The sequence below is a fragment of the Pinus tabuliformis genome, chromosome 6 (assembly GCF_031772625.1).
Source record: "Pinus tabuliformis cultivar Carrire ecotype Pingquan chromosome 6, CPIR1, whole genome shotgun sequence".
NCBI lineage: Eukaryota > Viridiplantae > Streptophyta > Pinopsida > Pinales > Pinaceae > Pinus > Pinus tabuliformis.
This window is the reverse complement of record NC_142292.1, coordinates 1,731,095,207-1,731,109,621: the sequence shown is the minus strand read 5'-3', so window position 1 is coordinate 1,731,109,621 and position 14,415 is coordinate 1,731,095,207. Positions and strand designations below refer to the sequence as shown.

The 14,415-nt window shown below is 45.1% G+C and overlaps 1 non-coding gene and 2 pseudogenes across 1 annotated transcript; all 3 read left to right on the top strand.

The window, feature by feature from the left end:
- Window positions 1-1,478: 1,478 nt before the first annotated feature.
- Window positions 1,479-1,627, top strand: LOC149265803 (5.8S ribosomal RNA; annotated as a pseudogene).
- Window positions 1,628-3,553: 1,926 nt separating this feature from the next.
- On the top strand, window positions 3,554-3,707 carry LOC149265802 (5.8S ribosomal RNA; annotated as a pseudogene).
- Window positions 3,708-3,954: 247 nt separating this feature from the next.
- LOC149265801 (25S ribosomal RNA) lies at window positions 3,955-7,364 on the top strand. Its single transcript, XR_016261387.1, has one exon. It is a non-coding gene; the product is annotated as a 25S ribosomal RNA (ribosomal RNA).
- The last annotated feature ends 7,051 nt before the right edge of the window (window positions 7,365-14,415 follow it).

Sequence of the window (14,415 nt, the reverse complement as noted above, 5' to 3'; positions counted from 1 at the left end):
ATGGGAGTTCCTGGGGTGGCCACCCTCGTCCTTCTCGATCACCATCCCCTGCAGTTCCCCCCTTTTTGCAAAGGCACGGGGTTTGGGAAGCATGTTCTCTATTTGAGCCTCCCCTTGTGAGCTAGTAACCGCGTTTGTTGTCTCTTTCTTTCATGTTGTTTTCTCCCCTTCTTCCTTTTGGCCCCTAGCTTTATGGAGAAAAGGTGGGATTGTTGTGGATTGGTGTTCGGGAAGGATGAAAAGTAGTGCAAGTTCTTGGGGTGGCCACCCTAGTCCTTCTTGATCGCCATCCCCTGCAGTTCCCCCCTTTTTGTGAAGGCACGGGGTTTTGGAAGCTTGTTCTCTGTTTGATCCTCCCCTTATGAGCCAGTAGCCACGTTTGATATCTCTTTCTTTCATGTTTTTTTCTTCCATTCTTCCTTTTGGCCCCTAGCTTTACGGAGAAAAGGTGGGATTGTTGTGGATTGGTAGGAAGGACGAAAATCAGTGCGAGTTCTTGGGGTGGCCACCCTAGTCCTTCTTGATCGTCGTCCCCTGCAGTTCCCCCCTTTTTACAAAGGCACGGGGTTTGGGAAGCTTGTTCTCTGTTTGAGCCTCCCCTTGTGAGTCGGTAGCCACATTTGATATCTCTTTCTTTCATGTTGTTTTCTTCCCTTCTTCCTTTTGGCCCCTAGCTTTATGGAGAAAAGGTGGAATTGTTGTGGATTGGTGGTCGGGAAGGATGAAAAGCAGTGCGAGTTCCCGGGGTGGAAACCCTAGTCCTTCTCGATCATCGTCCCCTGTAGTTCCCCCCTTTTTGTGAAGGCACATGGTTAGGGAAGCTTGTTCTCTTTTTGAGACTCCCCTTGTGAGACAGTAGACACGTTTGATATCTCTCTTTCTTTCATTTTTTTTTCTTCCCTTCTTCCTTTTGGCCCCTAGCTTTATGGAGAAAAGGTGGGCTTGTTGTGGATTGGTATTCGAGAAGGACAAAATGCAGTGCGAGCCCTCGGGATGGCCGCCCTAGTCCTTCTCCATCGTCGTCCCCTTCAATTTCCCCCTTTTTATGAAGGCACAGGGCTTTGGAGGCTTGTGCTTTGTTTGAGCCTCCCCTTGTGAGCTAGTAGCCACGTTTGATCTCTATTTCTTTCACCTTGTTTTATTCCCTTCTTCCTTCCGGTCCCTAGATTTACGAATAAAAGGGGGAATTGTTGTGGACTAGTGTTCGGGAAGGATTAAAAGCAGTGCGAGCTCCCGGGGTGGCCACCCTAGTCCTTATCGATTGTTGTTCCATGCAATTCCCCCCTTTTTTCAAGGGTGTGGGGCTCGGGAAGATTTTTCTCTATTTCAGCCTCCTCCTATGATGGGGTAGAAATCTTTGTTTCTCTTTCTTTCATGCATTTTTCTTCCTTTCCTCCATTTGGCCCTTGGCCTTACATTTGTGGTGGTGGGTGCCCCTATTCGGTGTTGTGGCGGATTTTTTGGTAATATGTGGAAGTGACTCTCAACAACGGATATCTCGATTCTTATTACAATAAAGAACATAGAGAAATGCGATACTTAGTGTGAATTGAAAAATCCCATGAATCATCGAGTTTTTGAACGCAATGTGCACCCGAGGGAATTCCTCATCCTCTCGTGAGCCACTCCCCTTCTAAGGAAAGAAATAGCGGGTCGCGTATTTGTTCCTCCCTTTGTATTGTGGGTTTTTTTGTGGGACTTGGTCATTTCTTGGTTTCGTGGTGTGCACTTTGCGGACATCCCTATCTTTAGTGGCCTTGCACCATCAATGTATTTGTGGCCCATGGCTTTCTCTAGCATTGAGTGTTGGCCTCTGACAACTCCTCCTTGGAGTTTGATTCTTGACCCCCATTGACTTTCTCACTGGAAAGGTTGTTGCGTGTTTTGTACACGGAGGGGTGCAATAGCTGGGAGGTTTTGTTATTAATCTATTTGTCTTTTGAAGCCTTGTGCCGGGTTGGACAGTTGTTTACCTCTTAGTGACGTGCTCTAGACACTGGTCTCATTGTGGCCCTCGTCTTTTCTTGTGGTCAAGTTTAGGTTGTGATTTATTTGCTTGGTGGTTTGATTGTTGTTTTTTATGTTGTAAGCTAGAAAGGGTGTTGTGACGTAATGTATGTGGGAGGGCGTGAAGTGGTGGGATGCTTTTTGATTGGGTGCCTTGTTTTCTCTGTTTTTGGTTGGGAAACATCTCCTCGGCGTGTTGTTGAGATTGTCTCTTTTCTTGGGATTTTTTTTTCTTTGGTGTTGTTTTATTCCCTTCTTCCTTTTGCCCCTAGCTTTACGGAGAAAAGGTGGAATTGTTATGGATTGGTGTTTAGGAAGGACGAAAAGCAGTGGGAGTTCCTGGGGTGGCCACCCTAGTTCTTCTCGATCGTCGTCCCCTATAGTTCCCCCCTTTTTGCGAAGGCACGAGGCTTGGGAAGGAGCCTCCCCTTGTGAGCCAATAGCCATGTTTGATATCTCTTTCTTTCATGTTGTTTTCTTCCCTTCTTCCTTTTGGCCCCTAGCTTTATGGAGAAAAGGTGGGATTTTTTTGGATCGGTTTTCAGGAAGGACGAAAAGTAGTGCGAATTCTTGGGGTGGCCACCCTAGTCCTTCTTGATCGCCGTCCCCTGCAGTTCCCCCTTTTTTTTGAAGGAACGTGGTTTGGGAAGCTTCTTCTCTGTTTGAGCCTCCCCTTGTGAGTTAGTAGCCACGTTTTATATCTCTTTCTTTCATGCTGTTTTCTTCCCTTCTTCCTTTTGGCCCCTAGCTTTCCGAAGAAAAGGTGGGATTGTTGTGTATTAGTGGTTGGGAAGGACGAAAAGTAGTGCGAGATCTTGGGGTGGCCACCCTAGTCCTTCTTGATTGTCATCCCCTACAGTTCCCCCTTTTTGCGAAGGCACGGAGTTGGGGAAGCTTGTTCTTTGTTTGAGCCTCCCCTTGTGAGCTGGTAGACATGTTTGATATCTCTCTTTCTTTCATGTTGTTTTCTTCCCTTCTTCCTTTTGGCCCCTAGTTTTATGGAGAAAAGGTGGGATTGTTATGGATTGGTGTTCGGGAAGGATTAAATGCAGTGAGAGCTCCCGGTGTGGCCACCCTAGTCCTTCTCGATTGTTGTCCCCTTTAATTCCCCCCTTTTTGCAAAGGAATGGGGCTTTGGAGGCTTGTGCTTTGTTTGAGCCTCCCCTTGTGAGCCGGTAGCTACAATTGATCTCTATTTATTTCAGCTTGTTTTCTTCCCTTCTTCTTTTTGGTCCCTAGCTTTATGGAGAAAAGGGGGAATTGTTGTGGACTGGTGTTCGGGAAGGATTAAAAGCGAGCTCCTGGGGTGACCACCCTAGTCCTTCTCGATTGTTGTTCCATGCATTTCCCCCCTTTTTACAAGGGAATGGGGCTTTGGAAGATTGTTCTTTGTTTGACCCTCCTCTTGTGAGGGGGTAGACACCTTTGTTTCTCTTTCTTTCATGCGTTTTTCTTCCTTTACTCCTTTTGTCCCTTAGCCTTACATTTATGGTGGTGGGTGCCCCTATTTAGTGTTGTGGTGGATTTTTTGGTTATACGTGGAAACGACTCTTAGCAACGGTTATCTCCGCTCTTGTTACGATGAAGAAAGTAGTGAAATGCGATACTTAGTGTGAATTGCAAATTCCCGTGAATCGTCAATTTTTTGAACACAATTTTCACATGAGGCCTTGGTCGAGGGCACGTCTATCTGGGTGTCGCATCCCATTCAAACATGCTCCGTACAATATGTTAGGGAGAAGTGGAGCTGGTCATCTGTGCCCAATGCAGTGTGGTTGGTTGAAATACCTCAAGTGATGTTTTGTGGCATGCATCAGTGAGAGGTGATCTTGTCCCCTTGGATGGGCAATTGGCATTAGCTGATGTGGCCTTTTTGTGGCATCACTCAAACTTTCTTTGCTCTCTATTTCCCTCCCATCGGGTAGGGTGGATTTAGCTCCAACTTTACAACCTCAGCTAAGGCGAGAACACCCGTTGAGTTTAAGCATATAATTAACTGGAGGAAAAGAAACTTACAAGGATTCCCCTAGTATCGGCGAGCGAACTGGGAAGAGCCCAACATGAAAATTGGGCAGTAGCGTCGCCTGAATTGTAGTTTGTAGAAGTGTCCTTAGCGGTAGACTTGTGCCAAGTCCCTTGGAAGGGGGTGCCTGAGAGGGTGACAGCCCCGTCAAGCCAGGACCCTGCCACATCACGAGGCGTTGTCGGCGAGTCAGGTTGTTTGGGAATGCAGCCCTAATTGGGTGGTGAATTCCGTCCAAGGCTAAATACGGGTGAGAGACTGATAACGAACAAGTACCATGAGGGAAAGATGAAAAGGACTTTGAAAAGAGAGTTAAAAAGTGCTTGAAATTATCGAGAGGGAAGTAGATGGAGGTTGTTGATGCGTCTCGGTAAAATGTGGAATGGCTTCGGCTGGTCCGTCACTCGACTTGAGGTGAAAACCAACACGGGCTATTGCATCATCACAAGGATGGGTGGATTACTGCCTGTCGGTTTGTTGTTGCGGTGGTCGAGCAATGAAGCGTGCACCCTTGCGGTAGGCTGTGTGCACCTGCATGCTCGTGGTGTTGGTTGGCGGGCTTTCCATTCGACCTGTCTCGAAACACGGAACAAGGAGTCTAAAATGTGTGCGAGTTGGCGGGTTTGAAAACCTACGAGGCGCAAGGAAGATGACGGGCGAGATCCCCTCTCTAGGGGGGTGCATCGTCAATCGACCTTGAGCTTATGTGAAGGGTTTGAGTGCGAGCACACTTGTTGGGACCTGAAAGACGGTGAACTATGCCTGAGCAGGGCCAAGCCAAAGGAAACTCTGGTGGAGGCTCGTAGTGATACTGACGTGCAAATCGTTCATCTAATTTGGGTATAGGGGTGAAAGACTAATTGAACCATTTAGTAGCTAGTTTCCTCCAAAGTTTCCCTCAGGATAGCTGGAGCTCATGCGCAAGTTTTAGCGGGTAAAGCAAATGATTAGAGGCATTGGGGGTGTAACACCCTCGACCTATTCTCAAACTTTAAATAGGTAAGAGCGTGCGGCTGATCCATTAAGACATGCCGTGGAATCGAGAGCTCCAAGTGGGCCATTTTTGGTAAGTAGAACTAGTGATGCGGGATGAACCGAAAGTCGAGTTACGGTGCCCTATTGCAAGCTAACCTAGATCCCACAAAGGGTGTTGGTTGATTAAGACAGCAGGACGGTGGTCATTGAAGACGAAATCTACTAAGGAGTGTGTAACAACTCACCTGCTGAATCAACTAGCCCCAAAAATGGATGGCGCTAAAGCGCACAACCTATACTTGACCATCAAAGAAATTTCCTGGCTTCGATAAGTAGGAGGACGCGGGGGTTGTTGAGAAACCTTAGGCGTGAGCTTGGGTGGATCGGCCCTCGGTGTAGATCTTGGTGGTAGTAGCAAATATTCAAATCAGAACTTTGAAGACTAAAGTGGGGAAAGGTTTCATGTGAATAGCACTTGGACATGGCTTAGTCGATCCTAAGAGATGGGGAAGCATTGTATTAAGGGTGCACTCTGCATAAGCCTCGAAAGGGAATTGGGTTAATATTCCCAAACCGGGACATGGCGATGAGTGGCAATGTTAGGAAATCCAGAGACATTGTCGGGGGGCCCAGGAAGAGTTATCTTTTATTTTTAATAGCTTGCCCAACCTGGAATTAGTTCACCCGGAGATAGGGTCTAGTAGCTGGAAGAGCACCGCATGTCTTGCGGTGTCCGGTGCGCCCTTGGTAGCCCTTGAAAATCTGGAGGACCGAGTACCGTTCATGCCCGGTCATACTCATAACCGCATCAGGTCTCCAAGGTGAATAACCTTTTGTCAATAGAACAATGTAGGTAAGGGAAGTCAGAAAAATGGATCCATAACTTTGGGAAAAGGATTGGCTCTAACAGCTGGGTCTAAGGGTCTGCACCCTCAACTCATGGGCTTTCAGGAGTCTGCCCGAGCTTCTCTTGCGGTGAGGGTGGTCAGTCATGTGCCAATTGGGATACGAGCGTAGAATGCCCCTTGCTGGGGGCTTTTCCCTAGGCGCTAACAGGCGACTCAGAACTGGTATGGACAAGGGGAATTCGACTGTTTAATTAAAACAAAGTATTGTGATGGTCCCTGCGGATGCTGACACAATGTGGTTTTTTCCCAATGCTCTGAATGTCAAAGTGAATAAATTCAACCAAGCGCGGGTAAACAATGGGAGTAACTATGACTCTCTTAAGTTAGCCAATTTCCTTGTCATCTAATTAGTGACGTGCATTAATGGATTAATGAGATTCCCACTATCCCTATCTACTATCTAGTGAAACCATAGCCAAGGGAATGGGCTTGGCAGAATCAGTGGGGAAAGAAGACCCTATTGAGCTTGACTCTTGTCCATCTTTGTGAAATGAATTGAGAGGTGTAGAATAAGTGGGAGCTATTTTCGGTGCAAGTGAAATACCCCTACTTTTAACGTTATTAGACTTATTCCATGGGGCGTAGATGGGGAACTGCCCCTCCTCTTGGCCTTAAGTCACGTTTCGGTAGGTCGATCCGGGTGGAAGACATTGTCAGGTGGGGAGTTTTGCTGGGGCGACACATCTGTTAAAAGATAACGCAGGTGTCCTAAGATGAGCTCAACGAGAACACAAATCTCGTGTGGAACAAAAGGGTAAAAGCTAATTTGATTTTGATTTTAAATATGGATACAAACCATGAAAGAGTGACCTATCGATCCTTTAGATTTTTGGAAGTTGAAGCTAGAGGTGTTAGAAAAGTTACCATAGGGATAACTGGATTATGGCAGCCAAGTGTTCATAGCGACATTGCTTTTTGATCCTTCGATGTTGGCTCTTCCTATCATTGTGAAGAAGAATTCACCAAGTGTTGGATTTTTCACCCACTAATAGGGAATGTGAGATGGGTTTAGATCGTTGTGTGACAAGTTAGTTTTACCCTACTAATAAACAACATCACAATAGTTTTTCAACTTAGTACGAGAGGAACTGTTGATTCACACAATTGGTCATTGTGCTTGGTTGAAAAGCCAGTGGCACGAAGCTACCATGTGTCGGATTATGACTGAATGCCTCTAAGTCAGAATCCACACTAGAAGTGGTGCATGTCACTCTTCGAATGTATCTCGACTCGCAGTAGGGGCATTGCTTTGTCACCCCCAAGGGACCATGTCATTTGCAAACCGCAGCTGTGAAGCATCTTGGTTGGGGCAACTTTGAAGTTCAATTCCAAATGGTTGTTGAGAAGAATCCTTTGCAGATGACCTAAATACGCAATGAGGTATTGTAAGTGGTAGAGTGGCCTTGCTGCCATGATCCACTGAGATTCAGCTCTTGGTCGCCTCGATTGAGAGCTTCGCTCTTGTCACACATTATTCAAATAGATCTGGACAACTCTCCCACTCTTGCGCCTTTTCCTCTTCCTCCAAACAACAACTTTTTATTGCTCACCATCTCAGAAATGCTTTGCTTGGGGGTGGGAAATTTGGGGTTTCCATGTCATGACAAAAAAGGCACTAAATCCCAAGAAAATTGTGGTTTCCATGTTGCGCCCCGGCACCCAAAATTTGGGGTTTCCATGTTCCGCCCTGACACCCAAAATTTTGGGTTTCCATGCCATGCCCTGATGGAAAAAATTTGGGGTTTCCACATCGCGACGGAAAAGGCGCCGAAGCCCAGGAAATTTGGGGTTTCCATGTCGCGCCCTGGCGCCCAAAATTTCGGGTTTCCACGTTGCGACGGAAAAGGTGCCGAAGCCTGGAAAAATTGGGTTTTCCTTGTCGCGCCCCGACACCCAAAATTTGGGGTTTATACGTCCCGCCCTGGCGCCCAAACCTGGGGAAACTTGGGGTTTCGATGTCGCACCTCGACTCCCAAGCCTTGGAAACTTGGGGTTTCCATGCTATGCCACAGTCGAAACTGGCAGCGCCCAAGTCTGTGGAAACTTGGGGTTTTTCATGTCCTACCCTTGCACTTGATGAAACCATGGGTTTCCTTATTTTACAACACGATGGGAATGCATGGTTTTCAACAAAGCCTCAATGCGAGGAACTTGGGGTTTCCATGATGATGGAAACCAACTTGCAAGTCTAGGGAATTTGTGTTATTTCAAAACCGTTGCCCAAGTCTAGGGAACTCGCGGTTTCCATGTCGCGGTATGGCCGGAACCACTGACGGAAACCAGCCAAGTCTAGGAAACCTAGGGTTTCCATGTCTAGCCCTGGCATGTAGAACTTGGGGGTTTCCATGTCGCGGTACACCTTGAATCGCTTGAGATTCTGTGGAACTTTGGATTTCCATGTTGTGGGGTGACGAAAAGCCTCCAAAGTTTGAGGAACTCAGGGTGTCCATTTCGTGGCACGATGGAAACTGTTACCCAAGTTAGTGGACACACAGGGTTTCCATTTCATGTCACAACAAAAATTGCTACACAAGGTTGGGAAACACGGGGTTCCCATGTCGCTCTGTGGCTTAAACTGCTGCCCAGGTTTGGGGAGCTTCGGGTTTCCATGTCATCGTGCGACAGGGAATGACCGCCCAAGTCTACCGAACACGGGGCTTTCCATTTCGTGGCATGACATAAACCTCCCAATTATGGGAAACTTGGGTCTTCCATGTCCCGCCACGACAGAAACTGCGACCTTGGTGCAGGGAACTCGAGTTTCCATTCCGTGTAACGACGGAGAACCGCCCAAGTCTACAGAACCTGAGGGCTTCTATTTCGTGGCATGAGGGAAACCACCTAATTCTGGGAAACTTTGGGTCTCCAACTCCCGTCTGGGTGAAAACTACAATCCTGGTGCGGGGAACTTGGGTTTCAATGTCGCAACATGACCGAAATCACCCAAGTTTGTGGAACTCATGGTTTCCATGTTGCGGCATGATGAAGAACCGCCCAAGTCTTGAGAACTCGGGATTTCCATTTCGCAGTGGGGAGGAAACTTCTTGCCTGGTCTATCTCTGGAAGTTGGGGTTTCCATGCCGCGTTGCAATGGAAGCCGTCTAAGTGTGGGGAAAGCTGGATTTCCCTTCCCCGCCATGACGACAGTTGCCCAAGTGCGCAAAATATAGGGTTTCCATGTCCCATCGTGCCGGAAACCTTTACCATGTAGGGGGGCCTGGCGTGTTAGGTATTCGAGTCGGGAGCGCCTAAGAGAGTTGAAAGACTAAACCTGTAGTACGGGCATGCCTTGATGTGTGATGGGTGCCCACGTTCACTTATATGCGAAGACTTGGCACGACATTCGCTTATGTGCGATGGTGATGGGTGTACTCATAGTGGGCGCATCGTGTTGGGCAAGGTGCCCGCCCCTTGATATGTACACGATGAGTCACTGGCAGAAGGCACGTGGGCGACCCATGTTGGGTGCCTAGATGAAAGAGGTGATCATGTGTAGATGAGTTAGGATGCGGGCAGGTGTGCGACATGCGGTGACAGGTGTAATTGGCTAAGTGTTGGAGCCGACCCACGGGTGTGATGATGCACACGAAGGGACGTGATGGTTCATTGGAATGGGGTGTGTTGAGGTTATGTGGTAGGTCGGTCGAGCATGCATGTTGATGGAGCCGACCCTTTTTATCCCCGAGAGACACGACCCTTGGGCGAAAGGACCCATATAAGTAAGGAGGATGGCATTCAACCAAGGGACATCAAACTTAGACTTCCACATTGCAAAATAAGTGCGAAGGAAGAGAAGGACGCGGGTAAAAGGGCCACATCGGTGGGTAGATTACAGCGGACGGGTTGGAATTGGTAGTGTGGATAGGCAGAGCCGGTCAGGTTACCGACTGAGCAGGTAGGCTGCACTACATGTGGGCCATGTACCCTCATTATGGCCTGCACCGACGGGCAGAGTTTGGGCGCCACGAAATTGAAAGTCAGGCGGACAGCTGGCATACTTGGGCGTGGGTGACACTAGTCAGAGTTCAGGTGTGGAGTTGTGTCGTGCAGGCCGCGGGCAGTGTAGCATGACCACACGACACAACGGGATGAAAGAATAATTGAAGAAGATAAATATATGATAAGTTGTTTTTGCTGCATTGTTAAGAACACTTGTTGGAAAATTGACTGAGTGTTGAAGTTGGTGCAGACTGTGTACTCAAGTATTGGTAAAAGGAAAAAGTACGGAGGTGTCACACCCACTTATGTGTGGTTGAAAGACTACAATTAGGATAGGGGCATGACATGGGGTCTCCCAGTCCCTCCTCGACAAAAGTCGCCAAATTGTGAGGAACATGGGGCTTCCATGTCTTGCCTTGTTGAAAGCCTCCCAAGTGCGGGAAATTTGGGGTTTCCATGTCTCATCGTGATTGAAATCACCCAGGTACAATAAACTTGGTGTTTTCGTGTCCCTCTTGTGATGGAAGTCGCCACCCAAGCACACGGGCATTGAGTCTGCAACCTCACATCAAGAAAAAGGCTCTGTTGGTCAAGAGAATGAGGGTTTCTTCATTGGTAAAGGATCTCACTAAGGATCAAAGGTTGGAGTCTCATCTAGAGCTAGTCTACCAAGGACTATCAAAAGTTGAAAGAAGGATGAAGTGCCGAAGAAACAAAGTGAAGAGAGGAGGAAGGACTTGACTTGTGCTTGGAGGATATTCTTGTCAAGGGTCTAGGGTTTAGCATTGATCAATAAGAAGCTTCAATAAGAGAAATTTATGAAAGGGTTTTCCTATGAGAGAGAGAGGTTTTGCCCTGGCAGAGAGCCAACATTTTGTGTTCTTGTTCTTATGTTTTTGGCACCATTTTGATGAAGTAAACACACATGCATTAATAAGAAGAGAAGAGGATTAAGCTAACAAGATAAATTGCAAAAGAGCTTCACAAATTGTTAGCAAGTCTAGAAGAATCCTACTATAGCTCATTCCCTAGATTCTTTGACACAATATTGGAGCTAAGGTGACACATCAAGGAAAGGGAATCTCAAGAACATCCACGAGGTTGAAGCATCAAGCCAAGAAGTCTCAATCAAATCAAGGACAAGAAGGTCTACCATCTATCATTCATCATGGAAGGCTACGAAGCAATAATAAAAGCCTTGTATAAAGACACCTACAAGAAGGACAAATCAAAGAGGGACCTACATCAAACTACACCATATTCAAAAAGGAAAGGCACTACGAGTCAAGTCATCAAGAAAATCTCATCATCAAGAAAGTCCATTTGAAGAAAGCAACTTGAAGAACATCAATATTTAAGGAAGGCAAGCCATCAAGTCTTCAAGAAGAAATCAAGTTCACTACATCTCAAACTCTATCAAGTTAGTATATGTCCCCTTCTGAGTATACCTCAATGTCTTTTTGCAAGGAAAGTAACAAATTGGTTGGGACCACTACATGTCCAAATTCCAATGATTTGGATGCCAAGAATATGGATGTACAAAAGGAATTGTCCTAAACTTAAGAAGGACAACAACAACAAGAGAAAAAGAGGAGAAGCTCATGTAACCCAGGAAGTGAAATAAGAAGACAAGAAGCAAAAGAAGGAAGATCCCCCAGATCTCTACTATGACTAAGTCAACCTCTTTGCTTAAAGCCTTCTTTCAAAGTTTTGAGTAGTATAGGAGGATATAGAAATAGAATAGATTGCATGGTTAAAGATATTGCTGTGGGGTAAAATGCACGGGATGAAAACTACCCTCAAAAGCCTTCATGGGACCTTCGACAGTCTGCAAGATTATCTGAAAAAGCTGCTAGTTACACACATGTTCATCTATCAAACATAAATTGACAGGGTATGGAAAGAGGATCACCTTTGGTTCCTTCTATATTCGCTTGGGGATCTCCGTGCGGCAAGAAGAACTTCTTCTAAGCCAGCTCCAAGACAATTCCTGCACAAAGGACAAGGAAAACCAATCACAACATATGCTTCTTAAAACTAATGTAAGTATCTGTAACAAACATGTATAAATGTATAACTTAACTACTCAACTCGACAAGCATCATAATGAACAAATAAATACACAATATCACCAACACTTTGGAGTAGGGAAAACAACTGCAGTTCTATATTTAGAATGGAAGAGTGATTACAACAATCTGTTGTATCATCCTTCCTTACCACTTCTTCCTCTCTCTCTCTCTCCTTCTTTCAGCTAGCTCCTTCAAGAATATGACAGTTCACAACAACTCTATGGGCTATCCTTCCAAATGATATGATCCCTTTTGCAATGGCCCTCTCGTTGCTTATATAGCAATCAAATTAGGGCTGCCAAGCTCCATCTAGAGTTCATTAGGGAAAAAACCATGAACCTACCTTGTTTACAAGATTTTTCCCATTTTCCTTCATTCTCAGAATAGAATTTCTCCAAATATCTTGATTTTTGGAGTTTCCTTGCTTTTCTTGTGCAAATTTAGGGATTTAATATCTAGATATTTATGAGCAGATTCATTGGCATGACCTTATGAACATCACTTAAGTTCACTAACGCTCGCCCTGGTCTAACAACAAGAGTTAGCAGGGTGACTAACGCTCCTTTATGCTTGTTAACAAGCTTTATAAAGTAGGTTGTCAATGTATAGAGAGCGTTAGTGTGGATTCTGGGCCTGCAATTGTGGTCATTGCTTCAGTCATCTTGTATTTCACCTCTGAGTTGATTAGGAGGTCAATTTGTTCTATAACAGATGCCCCCTAATTTATGATATCATAGGCAAAGACGATGGCTGAAATGATTTATTAAGAAACACTGTAATTTGTTGTCAAAATATTTGTATAGAGAGAGAGAGAAGTTTCGGGTGGCAAGGAAAACTTGATACAACAAAGATACACATATATAAACTGCTAAAATCATGTCTTGAGTCGGGCATTCCCATGCTCAGTAACTGTGTCAGAGTAATTTCCTCCTCAGAGATATAACAATGTTGGCCGCCAATATGGCACAGGGCGGATCTAGTGTCATAATAGATCATCCTGAAATAGTTGTCTCCAATGAGAATTATCGCAACTTGGGAGAGGAAACAAGGCTGAATGATGCAAGCCTCTACCCAAGGTCTTGATTCCCACTTCACCGAACATCATAGAATGGTACATGTGATAATATGTGTTGACGTCGAACATGCACGAAATCATTTTATTACTAGCCAATAATGGAGACTGTTAACAGATGCAAGGAAGGCCACTGATAATGGTGATGGTCTCCAAGATGCACAGTGTAAACTAATGAGTGTGAAATATTTTTTGTTGTCGAACACTCTTAGAATCGCTTAACTAGGAGCCAATAATGAAAACCTGTGATCAAACACAAGGTAACTTGCCACCAATGTCTGCAAGCACCAAGGAAATTAATGTGTTTTTGGGTTATCTTCCTAGATAGAGTGTTGAAGTCGATAGGAAGAAACCTGTCGAAAGGTAGGCAATGACGTGTCCTACATCAGTCGACACGAAACTAGACAAGGATGATTTTGTTTTTTGAAGAATCTTTTGAGCTTTTGGGTCTAAACAACGGTGGGCATGATGAAAGGATATGTAGGATCGATTGATAGAAGAAACAAATGGGAGCCCTTGAAAAATAAAAGGCACGACAATGGTTTTAACCATACAACACTAGACTCATGAACACTACAGAGTGTTTAAGATACAAAGATGCAATTACATCAGGGTATATAGGCTAAAAAATCATAGTTTGGTAGGGTTCATGTTGAGAGGCTATCAAAATGGAGGTTTATTTGAGGGAGTGCCATGTTCAAGGGAACGAATGCTGCCAAAACATGCTTCCGAATACATGATACAATTGTATTGTCCACTTTCCTCGTCTAATTTTTTAATGAGTCCAGATGGGTAAAATCATCGATCTTTTCATGTTTAAAGAGTCTGAAAATGATCGCAAAAAGAACGACTCTTTGCCCTATCTGATTATTTTAATGAGTCCAGACAAGCAAACTCGTCGATTTTTTCATCTTTTAAGAGTCTAAAAAGTATCGTAAAAAGAACGACTCTATATCTTTTCTGTGTATTTAAAGAGTCCAGACTAGAAAACTCGGTGGTCTTTTCATATTTAGAGAGTCTGAAAAGATTGTAAAGAGAGACTCCATGGTGGTCCCTTTGTTATAGTTGTTAACCGGGGGCAACAAAAGGTTAATAGTATACCCGGATCGGTTACTTTTCCGTATTTTAATCTATTGAACCCGGATAAAGAGAAACCTTTTTCCAATAGATGTCAACCTCATTTTGTTACGAGTACGAGGCGACGAACTAAACTCGTGTTTTGTCGTGACGCTTTAATGAGCTCAATAACAAAAACTCAGGATTTTTCATTTTTTAGCAAGCAAGAAAAAGTACCTGAAATAATGCTCGGTCATATTTAGCATGTTTAACGAGTAGCAAGTCACAACTCAGGATTTTTTTAGTTTAAAGAGTGAGAAAAAAGTGCCTAAAAAGGATTCTCCGTTGGTATTTCTCAGTTTA